We start from the raw sequence: 20,260 nt of genomic DNA on the forward strand, positions 1-20,260 counted from the left end.
TTATAGATAAAACTCACTAAACTAGGTATAAATCCTTACATCACAAGATGGGTTGCCAACTGGCTCACTGACATAATCCACACTGTAAAAGTTGCAGACTCCAATTCTGACTTCAGACCAGTGACAAGTTGAGTACCACAAGGTACAGTCCTGGGATCTCTCCTGTTTGGTATCTACTTCTCAGAAGTACAGGCCAACACAGAAAGTCTTTGGCTAACGAAGTTTGCAGATGACTGCAAATTAGGAGCCATAGTAGTGTCCCCAAATGATGTGGACATCCTACAGAAGGACCTCACTGAGAGATGCCTGGTGTGAGAGCCATGGCCTCAAGCTCAATGCCAAAAAAGTGCACAGTCATCCCTTTTGGTAAAATCTCTGTACCCATGAACTACTACATAAGCAGTAGTCTACTTAATGCCAAATGTGTGATAATAGACTTTGGGATCCAGGTGGACAGTAGTCTCCTTTGATAATCATCACCACAGTAGTCAGGAAATCCTTCTACGTAGCACACCTTGTCACAAAAGGGCTCTCATCCAGGAAAAAAAGTCACAGTTCCCCTCTACTCGACACTCAGACCCATTATGGAGTACAGCGCCCCTTTTGGAATGTACCTCAAGACATCTGCAGCAGCTGGAAAGGCCACAGAAGTACCTCACAAAGAGGATTAATGGCCTCAAACATATGCCCTACACGGACAGGTCTCAAAAAACTCTAGCTTTACTCCGTAGCATATCACCTGATCTCTGCCTAACATATAAAGCTATGTCAAACCCAGAGCTGTTGGACATGCTGCACCTAAAGACATCCCAATCCCTCTGAGTTACTCGATCTAGGGACCTAAACCTTGTCACCACAATAAACAGGGCATGCTGTGCTGGAGGGATAGGATTCCTGTCCCAGAGATTTCCCATACTCTGGAACAAGCTACCCCTCTATGTCAAGCAAAGTTCCTCATTAGCACTCCAAGATAAATCTTGATGAGTGGATTGGAAATAGGAAATATACCTTGGGGATCAAATCTGTGGCTCTGCTCGACAGGAGCACAGGAAAATTACTTTCTTGGGTGTCGTAAGCCAGGAAACCTTGTTGGCTAGGCTTACTTAGCCTTTGGACCAATAGCTTAGTACCTACCTATGAACCAAGTATAATACCGAAAAGTAGACACCTGTAGGAGCAGTGTTTGCTATCTAGATCACTCTGTCTTAAAATTCCTTAGTAGCTCCAATAACATGGTCAGTAAGGATTACTGTAAATAGATTTTTAATGTCCATGGTAACCATTATAAGATCCATGGTGTTCAATGTTTGTACACAACAATACAGAGCATCTAAAAACTGTGAAGTGTCCCTTAGTACAGTAGATGCTCTGGGCAAGACATTTAGTTGATGCTTCACATAAATAGAAGCTGGTTCTGTAAGCCATCCACTCTCAGAGACAATCAGACGTAGGGGTGGCTTTTGTTTATCCTTGTGTATCTTGGGCAGGTCATTGATGTTCAACCATAAGATATTCAGAGGTCCTGATGGATAATCCTAGTCATAAGCAAATCATGTCAAGTGTCTTTAACCTTCTGGATGATTTTGTTGACCTCCCATTTAGGTATTTTCAGATAAGTATGCTTATCACTGAGCATTTCAGCCATTCTCATGATAGTAGTCATATACTGGTAGTAATGCAGGATCTGATGAAGATTCCGAGTTTAAAGCACTTATCCCCATTTTTATGCAGTTTTGTTGCATTAGTCAATAAATGTTTATCCATGGTGGCCTAGCTCCGCTTGTTTTCTGAAATATTTTTGTTTGGTTATGCAGCCTTAAGCAATCTGGAGTTTTTATATATTTCTACATAATCCCTGTTAGGGAAGGGGTAATGCCTTCCACTTGTGGAGATCAGAGAGACTGGCACAGAGGTCTTGCTCACACAAAGGGACATTAGAGACTTAACCCCGGGACCATCATTTGGAACAACTGAATGCCACATTTTCCCCAGTTCAATGGAATTGACGGAGCCAGCATCAAGGAAAGAAAGAAAACATAGATGCTTTAATTCAAACTAGTTATAATGGTATTTTAAACACTTGTTATGGTTACAATATACTTTTAAATGACAGTTACACACTTTTGGAAAATAAAGAAATTGTAAAGAAGCCACAGGTTTTATTTTTGCTCCATCGCGTTGTACAGATATTGTGGATACCCTAAAAGAACTCAAGTTGTTTACTAGAAAATTAAAATGAGAATATTTTACTTAACTGTTCTAAGATTATGATAGAAGGACGTTTCAGAAGTGGTGGTGTTTCCATCCACCCAAGGACCCCCTAGTTATAGTATTTGAAAAGGCCTGTGAAACTGACTTGTATGATACTATTAAGGCTATGAAGCCATTGATCTGATGTCAATTTTCATTTCATTTCATCCTCGACTCTGCCATAACTACAGCGCATGCAAGTCAAAAAAAAAATCTCTCAAGCGTCATCTCTACCCACAATCCCTCTCTCACCTCAGATCGTATTTGCTGCTTTTCAAAACAGAGACATTTGCCATAGCTCTAGAGCCGTGTAAACTTTTAATTTTCAAAAAAACTTCTTCATAATCCTATCTTTCCTGTTTTATAGTCTTGTATCCTCTCTTTGCCTTTTCTCTACCCCTTCATAGTTACTTCTCCTTTCTGCACACTTCTGTGTACTTCTATCATTGCTGGTAGTCTTTTTCCGTACACTTTGAATATCTTCACTATCATTGCTGATAGTTACCTCCTCTTCCGTACACTGTGTACCCCATCTCTGATGTTTTATTATGGAATGAAGAAAACTCAGACTCTTTTCTAGTTAATGTTTCTGTACATCTCTGTATGGTGTGTGCTTTGTTATTATGGCTGAAAAGTCCGTGTCCCTCTGACTTAAAAAAATGCCAGAAATGTGGCCACATGATTCTTTTCTCAGATTTTCACTTATTGTGCAGCTACTGTTTGGCTCATGTCCACTTGCAGGAGGACTGTAGCATTTGTCATGGCTTTAGTCACAGAGCCCTTGCAGAGAGGAAAAACAAGTTAATTTTGAAAGGCTTGACTCCTTCTGGCTATGGAGAGGCTACATCTGCTCATGAAAAGCATAAGACATATTTCTTCGCATTCCTCCTCCTCTGTATAGAAGACAAAAAAAAAAAAAAAAAAAAAAGGAGTTCGTCAGTACAGATTTCTCCACTGATGACGACACCCAAGAAACCAAGATCCTTGGTTCCTAAAAGCCTGTCAGAGCTAAAGGACTCCGGATCTAAATCTTCGGTAGAGAGAGAATCTCTGGTACAGACCACCTTTCTGAACTATGAAACATTGATGCAGAAACTCAACAGAAGACAAAGTACCTTCTGGGTCTTCATCGCACTTTCTACTTTGGCACCAAGTGATGGTACACTACAAAAAGACATTTTGCCCAGGACAACCTACCCCCCCCCCCCTTTTGTTGATCCCTTTGTAGGTGAACTGCCAGACGTTTTCTTACAAGGGCCTAAATCGCCATCTGTAATATCAGTCCATTCCAAGAAAAGCCTTATAGAACTGGATGAGTGGCAAATGAAATTTTATGGGTGAGAGTTTGACAGGACTTCCTTCGACCCTGACCTCTGCAGGTTTGGGTGCCAAACTACCTTTTACACCTATTACTATTCCTCCTCTGAGGTTTCACAGTTCTCAGCTTAGCGTCCGTCCTGTGCTGGCTGTATTGGTTCAGATCTCCCTCCCTCCTACCCAGTGATTACCCAGAGTTCTTCGGTTCTTTTGGATTCAGAGACCTCCCGGGGCAGTATCTGCTCCGTCGGCTCTGAGGAGAAGGGAGTCAACTCCAAATTCTTTTTTTTCAAAACCATCCCTGCACCTTGGAGCATCTGCACAGTTCAGCCTGGCTACAGCTTCTGCCTCTGGTGCAGCTTCTGCCTCTGGTGCAATCTCGGAGCAGGGAGTGACCATAGTTCCAAGGGAGTTTCTCTCGGTTCCAGACTCCCTTCCCTCTTTAGGGGAGACCAGCCTTCGAGGCTATGGAGAGGCTTTGTCTATTGTAGTCACTCAATCTGCTCCTTCCTCCTCCGATCAAATATCCTCCTCTCGTTCCATTATTCGACTCGTTTCTCCACTGAGACAGCTAGTACAGAAACCGCAGGAACCTCAGATACAAACTCTGTCATCTTCTGATACCTCACCAGACTATCCCCCTGAGGAGGTTCCTCAAAAGTAGTGCGAGAAGAAGCACTTGGATTCCCATCAGAATTGGGCACAGAGGACAATGATTTTGATGATGGAGAAGGATTCTCGAGGTCACCCCCTGAAGATGTCTTCTTTGGAGACATCCTCAAAATTTTGAAACAGGGGTGACAAGTCCCAAAACCCTTAATCAGGAAAATCCATGTAACTACAGGCTTTCTGTACCCACTTATCTACCTCTTGGGTAATTCCACCTGTTGATGAGCTCAGTCAATTGATCTCCCAACAGGAGTGGAAGACACCTGACATCACTGAACCCATCCTAAAGAGACTGGACAAAATTTTGGGCTAAAGGTTTAGCAGTAAATGCCATGGTTGTAGTGGCTGTCACTAAAAAGGAATTTGCAAACGAAAGAATCTATCCAGCCTCCCAACACAGAGTCTCTGGCAATGGATAAGTTTGGGAAGTGGTTTACAGTTACTGCTCTACAGTCTTTGAACTTGTTAACACATTTTACCAGACTCTAAAGGGATATCAAGGATCTGTCTGACACCCTAACAGGAGCAGTTACTGTGGGAGTACAAGATAAGGCTGCTTACCAGTTGGCCACCCTAGAGTCTGTCAAACTTGCCCATGAGGCTCACAGCGCATGCAGCCAAAGGGACCACCAGAACAGCAGGTTTAGGCATAGCCATAGAGAGACATGCCTGGATGCACGTTTGTGGAGCCATTTAAGTCTTCATTCGTTAACGCTCCTTTTGACAGATTGTCTCTATTTGGCTTGACTGTTGAGACATTAGCCAGGTGTGAGAAGGATAGTAAGACCCTTTCTGCCATGGGCATTCGTTTTTCCAGCCCCCACAGATCCTTTTCCAGGAATCAGAGGAGAGGTGGAACAATGTAGTTAAAGTCGTCCCAAGGGCCTTTCTAGGACACATGTGGAGTCTGTTCCCCTAGGGGCAGAGGGGGGGAAACCATAATAAAATACGCAGTCCATGCGGCAGAGGTGGCCCACAGAACCAGGGTTTCAAGGAATCATTTCAGAGCAAGCCCTTTCAGCGTTCCTGAAAGGTGGCCCGATTGCTTTCTTCTGGAGGCAGTCAGGGGATGCTTATCCTTGCACCTAAATGCTGGTCTAAACATAACAGATAATTGGGTGCAACGGATTATTTCCAGAGGTTATACCATACCCTTTTCCCTTCTTCCCCTTGTATGCAAAAAAATCCCAGAGGTTCCGCCCAGAGGGAACCAGCTGTTGTAGAAATTCAAAAACTGCTAGACAAGACAGTCATCCAAGAAATCCCATCAGACCAGAGGAAATTCTGAGTTTACTCAAGATTCTTTTAGTGCCAACACGGTACAGTCCATTCTTCTGTTTTTAGGAAAGGATGACTGGATGTGCTTGATAGATCTTTGGGATGTGTATTACCACATAAAAGCAGACAAGCATTCCAGAAAGTTCCTCCTCTTCCAGCTAGGCGTCTGCCATTACCAATTCAGGACACTGCCCTTTGGTCCCAAACCCCACCCCCCCAGGTGTTTACCTAATGCAGTGATGGAGAACCTATGACACGCATGTCAAAGGCGATGCACAATGTTTTGGGTTACACCACCATTCACCAACACAAGTTACCAAAGAAACTAAATAAACAAACAAAACAAATATGTGACCCTGCACTTATTAAAACTCAGCAACAAAAAAGTCATTAATTGATGTTAAACAAATCAAATGCACATTCATTATTTCTTTTTCAGTTCAATTCAAAATTACTATTAAAAGTAGGGTAATTTTTTGATGCACTACTTTAAGCCCAATTATCAGTGCGCATCTAGTTCTCTATTGTAAGTCACTGACTTTTCTTTTACTTTTTTAAATAGACAGCAGCACACGATTGGAGTATTTTAATAAATGAATATGTAAAGAACGGTTTCTCTTTTGTTCGAGGGTGGGGGGGCTGACACACCAGAGTCAAGATAGGCATTTGCCGAATTTCTGACACGCCGAACCCAAAAGATAAGCCATCACTGACCTAATGTATGGCATTAGGAGCAGCTCACTTGAGACCGCAAGGACTATGTATTTGGATGACCATCATTACTGTTTTGACCAGGCATCGACAGAGAGAAAAGGGACTATGTTCTCAACATTTGTGCTCAACTATAAACCACCAAATATCTCAACCGTCTCCAACTCAGCGTTTAGAGCTTATAGGGGCAGTGCTGAATACGGCAACAAATGTAGCATCCCTACCCCCAGCTAGACTTCAAAAAATCATAGCCCATATTTAAAAGGTACCCACTCATCTAATTTTAGAGGACCTATGTTTTATATCAGCAAAAATAATTCTAGCTCCCCTAGCCAAGTATTACGAGGATTCTACAATGCCTGCTGGCATCTCAATGGTCTATGCTATATCAACCCATGTCCGACCAGATTTCGATCACCAATCATTGCAAGAAAGATCCAGCTTGGTGGATTCACTCCAAAGAAATTCTCCTGACGCCTCTTCATCCTTCCAGAACTAAGGCCATAGTGACCACGAATGCCTCCCAGACAGGGTGGAGGGGGACATTTTCTGGGCAAGACTGTCCAAGGCACTTGGTTCCCCTTACAGGCCAACTTGAATATCAAAGTTCTGGAACTAAGAGCAGTGCTTTTAGTGTTAAAAGCCTTTCAAACAGCTCTTCCTCTGGGAACAATAGCAATTCAAACAGACAATATGTTAGTAGTATAGTGCATCAATAAACAAGGAGGAGCCAAATATCTTATCCCCTTTGTCGGGAAGTACTCGAAGTGTGGTAGTGGGGAATCTCTTCCAATTGCTTTCCGACAAACGCACATTCTGGGGTGTTCCAATGGGATAGCAGACAAACTGAACAGATGTATTCTCCAGCCTCACGAATGGTCTCTCAATCCAAAAGTGACAGAAAGGATTTCCATCAATGGGGCCCAGCAGTACTGCGACCCATTTCCCTCTCTCCTAAACAACAAGTACAGCAACTACTTTGCCTTGATTCCCCTCTGGGGAAGTCGCCAAGACAGATGCTCTTCTCCATATTTGGCCCCCTGGACTACTATATGCCACCACCCCCCATACCTCCAATTCCAAAATTCATGCAGAAAGCACTCAGGCTGAAGAGCAAAAGTAATCTTCATTGCACCTTACTGGCCTTGACAGATATGGTTCCCCTTTCTTTGGCCTTATTTGATTCAAGGACCTTGGACTCTGGACCTGGCTCCAGACAGTTTGTCACATCCAGACAGATTAGTTCGGCCAGACATTCTGAACCTCGAACTGACAGCATGGCTCCCCTCCAGTTCCATTAACTGCCAGGAGAGTTAACCTTTCTTCCCTGGTATGCCAAAATTCTCCTAGCTTCTCATAACCCTTCCACCCACAAGCTATTATATACTAGTAAGTGGAAGAAATTTACTATTTGGGCTTATGACAAGGATATTGACCCCATTTCCTCATCTATTGAAAATATATTAGAATTTCTTAACCTCCATTTTCAATGCAGGAGCTCCTCCTATCTACCATCAGACTACACCTTGCATCAATTTCAAATTCCCATAATAGTTTGGAAGAACATTCCTTAGCCTCTCATACACTTTGTAAGTCATTTTTAAAGGGAACACTGTTGTTAAAATCTCCTTTAAAGATCCTACTCCCGCCTGGGATCTTAACCTAATGTTACAATTCATTGTGCATTCTTCCTTTGAACCATCCAAAGATTGTGATCTGAAGCATTTGTCTTGGATTTTAGAACTCCAAAGCCTTATCGTGTAGGCTACTATCTGATTTTTCATAATGACAGACTTTCCTTATGGACAAACTCCACCTACCAAAGTTAGTGTCAGAGTCCAACATAAATCAGACTTAAATTACCAGTATTCTTTCCAATTTTTTCTAACAAAAGGTGAACACTGTTTGCATTTGTTGGATGTTCACAGAACATTACACTTTTATCTTCACAGAAGAAAACAGTTTCCTTTTCCCATGCAAGGTTTGGTAAACCTGTCAAAGTGACTTTAGCCAGATGGCTCAAGGACTGTATATACTTCATCTACAATAGAAAAAAATTGATTTGTCACGGCCAGTTAAAGCACCTTCAACAAAGTCTGTAGCTATTTCAGCAGTTTTCCAGTCTAGAGCTTCAATGAATGATACATGTGCAGTAGGAACCTGGGCTCCTCCCCTTACCTTTATTACTCATTACAAATTGGATTTGGTCTCTTGGGGAAGAGCATCCTTTGCTTCAATGGTGCTCATTAATATCCTTCCAGGAGCCCTCTTCAAGATCTAAGGTTGCTGGGGACTCTGCCCCACATGTCAAAGATAAAACGAAAACTGACAAAGTCAGATAAAAAAAAATTTTGTACTTACCACAACTTTCCATCTAAGTTGTCCATTTTCATTTATCCTCGACTACCTTCACTCCATCCCCCAGCCTATGAAGAACTTTTTGGTGGAATGGACTGTGTATTCGCAGCTTACTGTAGTCTTCAGGGCATGGCAGATATGGTCGCCTTTAAGGCTTCCTAATCTGCAAACTCTATCTGAGGTAAGAGTGAGACAGGGATTGTGGGTAGAGATGAAGTTCTTGTTGGCTTGCGAGAGCTGTAGTAATGGCAGAGTCAGGTCCGATGTCAGAAACAAGCCCCATATGTGAAGGATAAATGAAAAGTGGACAACACAGATGGAACATTATGGTAAGTACATAATTTTTTTTTTTTTTGTGCAACATTTCAGCCTCTGAGAGAGTTTTACTTACAAGTTGGTGAAGTAAAGTAACAAATCTTTATGTGAAACCAGACAAGGGTGGGGGCATTGTATTGTACGATAACATTTACAATCAAGTATGCTTTATTTACAAGATGCCTCTATGTATTTGCCGGTTTCTAGAAATGAAATTCATATTGCTTCTGAATATTTGTTTAGAAGATTATGTTTTGCAGCACATTTGAAAAAGATCTTATGTTTTTGTACAATTCCCAACCCTCAAACACCAAGCATCTTTTGGTATTCCAAAAGTACATAAAAATGTCCTATACCCACCCTTTAGGCGAACAGTGTCAGTGCAATATTGCTCCATGTGGACAAACCTTTGAAATGTGGTTTTAATTGTATACTCCACATTTTACGTGACTCAAGGGATTTTTTTTTAAAGAGGCTACACAATGACCTTTGAGACAAACTTATGTTTTTAACCGGGGATGTTTTTGACTTATTTAGTTCTATACCTCAAAAGGAAGGGTTAGCATTTTTTCATGATGCTATTTTAAACTTAGGTTTAACAAACAAGGATATAACAGTGGTGGAACAAATAAGCCATTAGCTTTAGAAAACAAATTTTCTATTCTGACGGGAAACTTTATAAGCAAATTAAAGGTGTCGCGGTGGGGGGGGCAGCTTCCACTCCCATATTTGCTAATTTAGTTATGATCACTTGTATCATTTACAAAAAAATTGCTAGAAAATACTTATGTTTTTTAGATGACAGTTTGATCACATGGACTCATCCTGAGGAAGCAATTGAGAATTTTATGTTGTACATTTTTTTTTTTTTAAAAAGATGCATTTTTTACATTTTACATATTCTATGGATTACAAGGCTATTCATTATATTTATGTTTTAATTAAGGATGATGGGGTTTTCTCTTCAACAGGTTTATAGGAAGCCTTCTTACAGCAATTCATACCTTCATTATTGTGCTCACCCCTATCACCAGAAACAGTTTAGTGAAAGGACAGGCTACAAGTATAATTTCTAATGCTCTCGTTTTTTTTTTTTTTTTTTTAATAAAGAACTAAACTGTCTTAAAGACATGTTATTAATGAGAGGGTATCCCATTAAATTAATAGGTGATGCCTTTCAATAACTTGTTAAATGTCAGGCAAAGTATGTTCCCCTTCTTGAAAAGTTTGGGGATTTCCCATTCTAATTTGGAAAATTTTCACAAATCATTTTAACAATTTTATGGTGTTGGCCCACAGAAACGACACCAGAAGAATTAAGAACATTATTAATCTTAACTGGAATGGTGCTGGACTACATTTTGTATATATGATCTGTGGAAATTTTAAACAAATATTTGAGCATCTGTAAGACACAAACAGTTTTAACAAAAGGGACTTGCCAATGTGGTACATGTGGACAGTGTACTATATTACTGATTTGGAAATGTGTCTTTTAGATAACTATGACAATACTAAGGTTTATTTTCAAAAATGGTACTGGTTTATTTAGTCAAATGTTCAACATGTCCCACGTTCTACGTGGGGAAAACTGAGAATTCATTGAAAAAAAAAATTTTTCAAAAGTTAGGGACATCACATTACAATCAACACTCCTTAGTATGCAGGACTTAAAGAAATGTGTATTTGGTATTCTGAAAATAGTATGTGATCCTTCAGGAAGCTTGAAATATAGGGGAATATTCTGTCTGCTTTGTTTAATTGCTCATAGTATTCCTGGTATTAATAGCCGTGTTTCCATTATACCTTTGCCAAAAAAAAGAAGAGGGCAGTGAACTTCATTATTTTGCTGTAAATGTGCTTTATTCAGCATACACTTCCCTTGAAAAATGTTAAAAGTATTTATAGTAATTTAATTGATTTATTGGTTAATTAATGTAATGGCCATGATTGGTGGCTCATTTTTCTTTAAACCTTGGGTTGTATCACTGGAACCAGTTCTGAAGTAGTCCTGTTTTTGAATGAAAGTGCTTTAACGTTTGTAAACATTGTCTGCCATTTAGTGGTTTGCCCGATTTGTAGGTACTACTGCGCTGGTATTCCTAGGTTTAAAATGGCCCACAAGAGCAACTACCCTAGTACTTGCCAACGAACCTATATATTCACCTGCTAGTCAAATGTATGTGTCTTAACTATAACTATTGCAAATCGTAACATTCTTTCCAATATGTAATAAATCACAATGTACAAAATGCTAAATTCACTTATGCTCGTGACAAAGCATCCCTGAAATATAGACAAAGTGAGATACTCTCTTCCCCTCTTTATAATATACTTACAACCATTATCTCTTCCCCTCTTTATAATATACTTACAACCAGTACCTCAAATTAAAAAAGGCAGGAATTGGTATGGAAAGGAAGAATTAGCACTATTTATAGATGAGCCAATAAATTTACTTGGCAAACCAAGAGACTTAGATAGATCCTTAAGTGCCCAAGACAGTTCATCAAGTTTTCAGGATATAAACGTACATAAAAAGTAAGACCAAAGCACTTACTCGCCCATTTACCAGAAGGCACAGGAATTTACTTTCATTTGGGTGCCACTACTAAAATGTGATACATGGGGGCTTGGCTAATTAAAAGGGCTGGGGGACTCCACCAAATGAAGTGCGGAAATGTATCAAGGACAAACATCTTACAATAAATTAAAAGTGGTTAGTATTAGGTTTTAGGGGTGTGTATTTTTGAGGGCTTCCAATAAAAACAAAGTTTTACAAAATGTGACATAGGCTCAAATGGGTATGACAAGAACAATAGCAACCCTGTCAAACAGTGTGTGCATGTAACACAAACAGTGGAGCTAGATACAAAACGCTGTTAGAAATAAAAGGTGAGAATAACTTAAAGTAATGACGCTCATACATTATCTTTAATTGTTAAATGGTCTCACAAATATATACAAAAAATAATAATGAACTACACAAAATGTAGGGTGCATACAGCTATGCTATCACGAGACATTTGGAAAGAATTGAACATGTGAATTTGATAAGAAAGGTTTTCAGGATGGTTATTCAGTGGAATACCACAGACAAAGGAAAAGTGGAGTACTTGTATTATCTGTAAGAGGAGCTCCAAAAATGATAGAGGATAAAAAGACAATAATGGTAGATGGGGCTACTAGCAAGGGAAGAGAAGTACATTAACATGCATTTATATTAGACATAAAACTGCTATAATGGAGGTTAAGAAAATTCTAGGAGAGATCCAGTTTTCAGCAAGGAATATTACTTGTAGGTGGGAACGGAATTTGATATTCAGTAGTGAAGATGTGTCTGGGGGACCCAGAAGGGAAAATCTAACAAAGCAGGTTAGATTTTTGAAAAAAATTTATGAAAAAAATTTTGCATGGAAGATGTGAATTCAGTAGCAAGAGTTCAGAGTGAATTGACATATACTCCAAGATACAAAAACTGGGCTAGGCAGAACTAGTATTTCACAGGAATATATGCATTTAATTGAAAGTTTTGATATGCATCCAACTATTTCAGATCAAGCACCAGTAACACCCAAAATAAAAATGCAGGGTAATGAAATAAAAATGAGACACTGGTGCTTTCCCTCCCATCTGTTAAAGAGAGGAGAAGAGTTTAAGGAATGGGCTGTGGAAATTATTCAGGAGTTATTAGAGAAGACAGAAATTTCTTCAAAACTATAATTTTATCTTGCTCCCTAGCTAAAGTGGGGTTTATAAATAGGGTGAAATAAAAGAAAAATATAGTTAAGATGCAACAAGAATTATTTAGAGGGATTTACAAATGTTAAAGTATTTCAGAATAGGGGGAACACCACAGAAGAAGAGGAGGAGATATTGCAAAATGCTACGCAGAAACTAAATGATTATCTTGAATAATATGAGAGTTTAGAAAGAGTGCTGTCACGCATTTTTTTTTTTTTTTTTTTTTTTTTTACAATGCCAGAGCACAAAAACATTTAGCACAACAACTCAGGCAACAGAAAGAAAGAATGGTCACCAAATTTAGGGAGCCTATAACAAGGAAGATAAGAGATCCTGTAGAGGTATTAGAAATATTTCAGAAATTTTATGAAAACGACTGTATAAAGCAGAGAAATGTGCAAATCAACAAAAAGGTACAAATGGAAATATTTACGGAATAATTAAATATGCCAAGGTTCGAGATAGATGAGGCTCAATTACTAACAGTTAAGATTGGAAAAGAGATAAAAATAATGACATATAATAAAGCCATACTAAAGTCTCCAGGAATACTGCGATGGTGGTGCTGCGGTAGCGTTGTCGCCTCACAGTAAGATGCTGTCTGGTTCGATACTCAGCTAGAGCGTCTTGTGTGTGGAGACATGCGTCAATGGGTGTACCTTCGTTGAAGGTTGTGGTCAGAGCTGGCAACTCGGCACGTAAAAAATCTATTGCCAATCATTAGCGGATCGGAGTTCCGCTGTGGCGACCCCTAACCGGGAAAAGCCGAAAGACACAACAACTAAAGTCTCCAGGAACAGATGGTATTCCTGTCGAAGTCTGGAAACTAGGAGGGAAAATGATAGAGATATGGAAGGTTTTAACATTATTTTAAGAAGAACCAACATCCTGGAAGAACGCTGTAGAGTGGCTGTAATACCTAAAGAGGATGAAGGCCCATATCAGATACAGCTTCATACAGGCCCATTTCAATCCTAACCAATGACTATAAAGTGCTTATGTCTATAATGGCTAAAAGACTGGCAAAGAGGATACCAAAACTGATGAGGATCAATGTGGTTTTGTGGAGAGGAGGCAGACATTTGACAACATTAAACTGAACATGATCCGGAGGGAAGCCAAATTTAAGAAAATACCACTGATGTTGGTGGGTCTTTATGCAGGGAAAGCATTTGACAGAGTAAGCTCGGAGTTTTGTGAGCAGGGCAATGGAAACATGTGCATTCCCATTCACTAATAAAATTATAAAGGTTGATTAAGAGAATATATGAAGGATCGGATGTGAAAATTTAAGCGGGTGGCTCCTCTCTCAATTTCTGTTTGAGCAGAGGAATCGGGTAGGGGTGTCCTCTTTCCCCTTTGTTATCTGCACTATATTCAGAACTTTTGCAAAGAAAATAACAGACTCCGAAATTCAAGGATATAATTGGCATGGTAGTCAATGGTAGTCAAGAAAAGTGGTTCTATTTGCAGATATTATTTTACACCTGATAAAACCAGAAAAGGACATTTCAGTGTTCTGGAACATTCTGAGGCAGTTTCAAATTTTTGGGATACAATTTCTGAAAATAAACAAAGGCAATTGCTGTAAACTATGTACCCATACACAAACTGGTTCAGCAATATTGGGACATGATAAAATGAAGTACTTAGGAGTATGGATTAAAAAGGATTTTGGTGTGGCAGCCAAGGATATGCGGGAAGAGACTAAACAAAAGAAAACACAAAACTTGAGAAATTGGAAGCTCTGTTACACAGATGCGAATAGCAAGATACAAACTTTTTAGTCCCTTTAGTTTTATACACAGGTCAGGCAGGTTTTTAAAATCAAACAAAGAAGTGGTGTATGGCAATTAATAAAGAGCTGAAGGATTTTTATCTGGGAGGGGAAGATGGCAAGAGTCAAGTGAGATAAGCAGATTCTTCCAACTGAAGAGGGCAGTTTGGAATTACCCAATCTGAAAGGGTATTTCAGAGCTGCACAGTTAAGGTTCCTATACACAGAACAACCAGAAACCTATAATTCAAAGTGGAAATGGATGCTGGTGAAATGGGGGGGGGGGGTCAAGAAAGGAGAGACTGGGTTTTTTTTTTTTCCACAGATCCTGAAGGAGAACAACCACGCAGAATATTATATTCATAAAGTAGCAGAAAGTAAAGTATTCCAAGAACTAAACACAGAAATGGAGAAAGGAGATTCTGCCCATAGATGACTGCAATTAGAGATACAGACAATAGGCAAGAGGGGGCTGAAATTTACTGGAGAAAACTGGTAAAAGAACCAAGGTACTGGAAGTAAATAATTTGAGAAGGAAAGGTAATACAATTGGAAGAAGTCAAGAATTTATTTGGACTACAGGCTAGAGATAGATATCAGTCCTTGGGAGGGAAGGCAGAGAGAAAGAAATAGGAGAATTCTAAGTGAAAGATCAACACTGGTAGAAATTTTAGTAGAATCCAGAACACAAGCTGCTATTAAAAAAAAAAGAATTAGTAAAACAAAATATTGCAAGATAATTGTAAGAATCAGAGGAAATTGGAAAGGATTGGGAAGAGAGACTGGATAAGCAATTCACAAAGAAACAATGTGGGGTATAGGTATGTCTCCCAAATATGCAACAAAATCTAGAATATTTGGAATCTTTCCTTTGAAGTGTTTACATAGGTATTTTATACCCCAAGTAGTCTCCAAAGATTCTTTTTCCCCATCATACCTTCAGCCTTTGCTGTCTACCTGAGGAAAGAGGTCAATGGAAACATTTTCTGGAAGTGTAATGAGTTGGCAGACATTAAAGATAGTTAGACTTGTTTCTGGTACCTTTTCACTTGGGGCTAATTGAAGTGCGTTTTTACATTAAGAAGGCTAGGACTGCAATTCTAGTGGGAGTAGAAAGGTAGCTAGTTTGCCCAATATGGGACACACATAATGGAGCTTAAAGTGTCCGTTACTTGTAGCCAATTGATATCTTTTCACTTTTGGCTAATCAAAGTATGTTTTTACATTAAGGAGACTGGGACTGCTATTCCAGTGGCAGCAGTAAAGTAGCCTGGTCAGTCCAAGTTGTAAAACACATAGCGAAAGATTGCTTCACCAGCCAGAGGGCTTTTTAGGGACTTAGTTGGGTGTTAATCCACACTTGAGAGCAACTATGCTGTGTTTTCACATTTGGAAGTTCCAGGATCATCAATCTTGTGGCACAAGGTTTGGAGGCATTTTAGGGAGCTTAAAGTGCACTCTATTGACCAGAGGGCCCAGAAGTTGTCAGTTTTTTCTGCTTGAAGTTAGGCTCATTTTTCACAGAGCTGTTCACAGCTTAGTGGTGGTTAGCAATATCCTGTATAGTAGCAAAGGTATAAAGCCAGTACTCAAGACTTGAACCAGTAACACAGAAAGGCTTTGCATGCAGCTTAGCTTAAGGCATCTAGATAATATCATTACACTAAGATCACAGAACTACTATCCAACATATAGCCTTCACCTCAGACACCACTCAGAGGACCCTTGTCAAACCAAGACCCTAAACCCTAATAGCCCAACACTATTTCAGGTCCTGCCAACATGGATTTACAATTTCCTAATGTCTCTATGGCCAGCTTGGTAGATATGGGGATCCTGAGAATGTAGTAATTGTCTCATGTATTCACATGCAAGACATGCACATAACTTCCTTGGAGGCAGATATCTTGCTTACAAACAAGGTAGTCAAACACACACGCAGACCTTATGTAAAAGCACTTAAACAAAACCTTTCGAAACCTCAAAGACCTCCTAAGCTGTCAAACTGCAACACCTACCCTCAGCAATCACTAAAGCACACACCAAAAGCAACATCTACCACCACCCAAACCTACACCCAATTACCCCCCCCCCACCAAAGAACAAAGCCCACAAGGCAAGCAAATACTTCACCTAGTACTCTTGTCATAGGGCATTCTACTGTACGACACAGATACTCCTCCCAGGCTGAACAAGGAGAAAATAATTAGCTGCCTATCTGAAGCTAGGATCTGCAATATCACACACACTTAAAGTCACTGCACCAGGAGGTACCAGTATAATTCTACTGCAGTCTATGCGAATGTAAGTTACCCGAGGAATACCTCAGTGGAGTAAATGAAAACATTCAGGGAGCTACATAATGTCAAGGTGTCACAGACTGGTATGTGCCTTGCATAGAGCAGAATTCTACCTTCACCATGGATGATACCACAATAAACAAAGTAATTGAGTTACTACTTAATGACAGGAGCCTAAACAAGAAACTCCGCACCCTACAAGCTCTCCTCACTCTGAAGGATGTAGACATCTCTGCTGTTACTAAGACTTAGTTTAAAGCTGCAGAAAGTACTCCAGCAGTGGAAGGCTATAATGCCTTCCACATATTTAGACCAACCACAACACAGACAGGACCCAAATATTGCGTTACCTTAATCTACGTTAGCAGCAACTACAATCCCACGCTGCATAAACAGGATGATGCTCTGGAGTTAACACATCCAGGTCTCCACAGACACTGCTCCCTACCATGTACTGGCCAGCTACACATCACCCTCTATGACACACTAAGGTCACAACTGTTACCTAGACCGATTAGAGGCTCTCGGCATACAACCAAATACCATATTCATGGAGGACTAACAACCCCATTACAGACTGGGAAACATACACTGCCTGTAACTCACAGGCACAATGTTTCCTGAACTTAAACATAAGCACCCTAGACCAGATAATGCACTCTGCTAACAGGGGATCAAACATATTGGACCTAGTACTTGCCAATATGGGAGAGCATTGTATGCCACCCCATCCTGTGTCACATCCTCAGTGAAGTTGGACCACAGAGAGGTTTCCTTCGAAATTAAAGTCAATCTGGAAAACCCAACTAAACCCATAAAAGTTAGGAACTACACTAAAGCAAACTGCATCATTTTAAGAGACAGAACCCAGAGAACACAGCTACCTATGCAGATTTATTTAAAGAAACCCTGTCTAAACATGCAAAATGACTGCTGTACCTACCAGAGATCAGCCCAGATCGAACACCAAAAACAAACCACACTGGCTGAAATCCTCATCTTAACAGGCTATACAACAAGGAGAGCAGAGGCCAAAATCAGAAACAGCAACTTTCATTGAGACAAGAGCTCTCAGATTAACTAAACAAGAAACTAAAGGTCTAACAAAGCCAATTACAAGGCCAGGATAGTCTCCCAGGCAAAGGACAATCAATCAATAGGCTTTCTTCAGCTATGTCAGGAACCTTAAAAGGCAATACTTGGCAGTGCAGAACTTGTGGTAAATGGCACAACCTACACTGACCAGGGTGACATAGCAAATTTAAAAGGCTGATAAAATTTAGCCATAACTTCACCCCCACCACTATCCCCTGTGAAATCCCTTCTCACTCCCCCCAAACTAACAGGAAGCAGGACCTGAAGGTGCTTGCCAACACCAAAAACACCACTTCATTGAACCCAAACAGATCCAATTGCCTCCTAAATAGCCTAAAGCATGACCTAGCAGGACCACTTGAGGCACTCTAACTAGCGCCTCAAAACAAGTCATGTGCCAGGTGAATGGAGGGCCACAACGGTCACCCTTCTTCATAAGGGTAGATCATCAACTAACCCCAGGAACTATAGATCAGACAACTATAGTATGCAAAGCCATGGAATGAGTTCACGGAAATCAAGGAAACTGGCAACCTACAGACAATGGACCCATCCCAGTTTGCTTTAAGGAAAGGTCTTACCTATTTAACCTGTCAGACTGAGAAGGTCACTGATGGGGGGCACCACACTGCATACCGCCTACCTTGATCTGGCCAAGACGTTCAATACAATACCCCACTCAGATACTAGTGAACAAGGCATAAATCCCTACATAAATTTGTTGGATTGCCAGCTGACTCACAAATAGGAACCAAAGAGTCAGGACAGCTGAAACCACCACCAAGAGCCAAGTCACCAGCAGAGTACCCCAGGACTGTGTTGGGCCCAATCCTCTTTTGCATCTGCTTCTCAGATGTCAAAGGCCTCTGATTCGGTGTGTTCACACAGGACTACAATTTGGGAGCTATCATATTCCCCTATGACATCAACATACTATGAGAGAGACTAAAAACAAACGATTGGCGTGAAAATCATGGAAATAAAACTCAATGCAAAGAAATGCACATCATGTGGTCCACCCAAGCCAATTTCTTCTTCAATACAACACAGAGTTGACATGACAGGGATCAGGGAACATATGTAGACCATAATATGGTGTTCAACCAAACACTCTCCCAAGACAGTAAAAAACTCACTCTATGTCACCGCAAGCAAGGGTATGACATCCAGGTCCAAAGTAGTAATACCACTCTACTCAGCCCTTATCAGACCAGAGTACAACACCCCCTTTAGCATGTACCTAGTCAGACACTTGCAACAGTTGGAATGCCCTCAAAAGGTGCCTTACCAGTAGAACCTGGGGAATAAGTACCCTATCTTATCCTATCTCTGTACCTACAGGTTACTAAGAGAATCTATTCTTAGCATAAAGGTGCTCTTAGACCCAGTTTTCACAATCACTAGATATACTAGATCAGAGGACCTGAACTTTGTCTGCAACATAAGCAGAACCTACAGGAGGGATTGATGTGTGCCTCAAAGGATCCCTATACTATGGAATAAGCTCCTCACCTATATGAAAACAGAGTTCATTCTTGATCCTATTCAAAAGAAGCCTTGATCATTGGAGAGAAAGTTGCAAATTCATCCCCAAACTAGCCCCTCATGTCTACGATGGGCAGAGGTAGACAGTAAGGAAATTAATTCCCGACTAACATACCCCGCCCCACATAACCCCTAACTACCTCTTTACTAACATACCCCACCTATAGCCATCTGAGGAACTACTGAACAAAACTGGATTGGGTTGCATGGCTAGGCTTAAGACCCTAGTGGCCACTGGCCTAGTACGAACCTATGAAGCCAAACACCTGTAATTACTACCAATGCAATCATTACCTCAGGGACTTGTCCAGCTGCCCTTTAAAATTTGACTGCATTACTTTAAGCCCAACTCTTCTAGTAAAAACAGCTTTGCTCTATACTACCTACTGCATTAAGCTTAAAGAGCTGGTACTCTTGCTCAGGTCTTGCACCATAATAAAAATGCGTGTTCATTTCAATCTGTACGAGAATTCACCAACAACTCTGCATATATAAAAAAAAAAAAAAAAAAAAAAAAAAAAAAAATCAGTGATGACACCTTGACTCACTGCACACCAAGTTTAGCACTGTGACATTCCCTCATCCTGTAGAACAGCCACCTAGTCCACGGGTCTAGCAGGATATCAAAATGAAGGAGAATTCTCTGTTCAGGAAGCAGGAGACCGACAGCAGAGAAGCACAAGACAGCCATTTCCGTGTGGCAACCACTAGTGTAGGTTGGGAAGCATGCAGTAGGCAAAGCAACACACAAATGAAGAGATGGATTTCAGATATGTAGACTAGGGCACTCCTCTGCTTCCCATACTAATGTCAGTGTAGAAGTATTGGCAAGACACAGCAAAAATAAATCCCAGTCTTAAACAACATGACTGTGACCAGGTTACAGGCAGCCACACATCGC

General features: G+C 40.4%; 1 protein-coding gene across 1 annotated transcript in view; it reads right to left on the minus strand.

Annotated features, from left to right (window-relative positions):
• Window positions 1–20,260, minus strand: part of CS (citrate synthase) — a gene marked incomplete in the record, with an annotated part of 801,297 nt that overhangs the window by 770,020 nt on the left and 11,017 nt on the right.

The sequence above is a fragment of the Protopterus annectens genome, chromosome 9.part0 (genome assembly GCF_019279795.1).
Source record: "Protopterus annectens isolate FY-2018-M chromosome 9.part0, PAN1.0, whole genome shotgun sequence".
In the NCBI taxonomy this organism is placed as follows: domain Eukaryota; kingdom Metazoa; phylum Chordata; order Ceratodontiformes; family Protopteridae; genus Protopterus; species Protopterus annectens.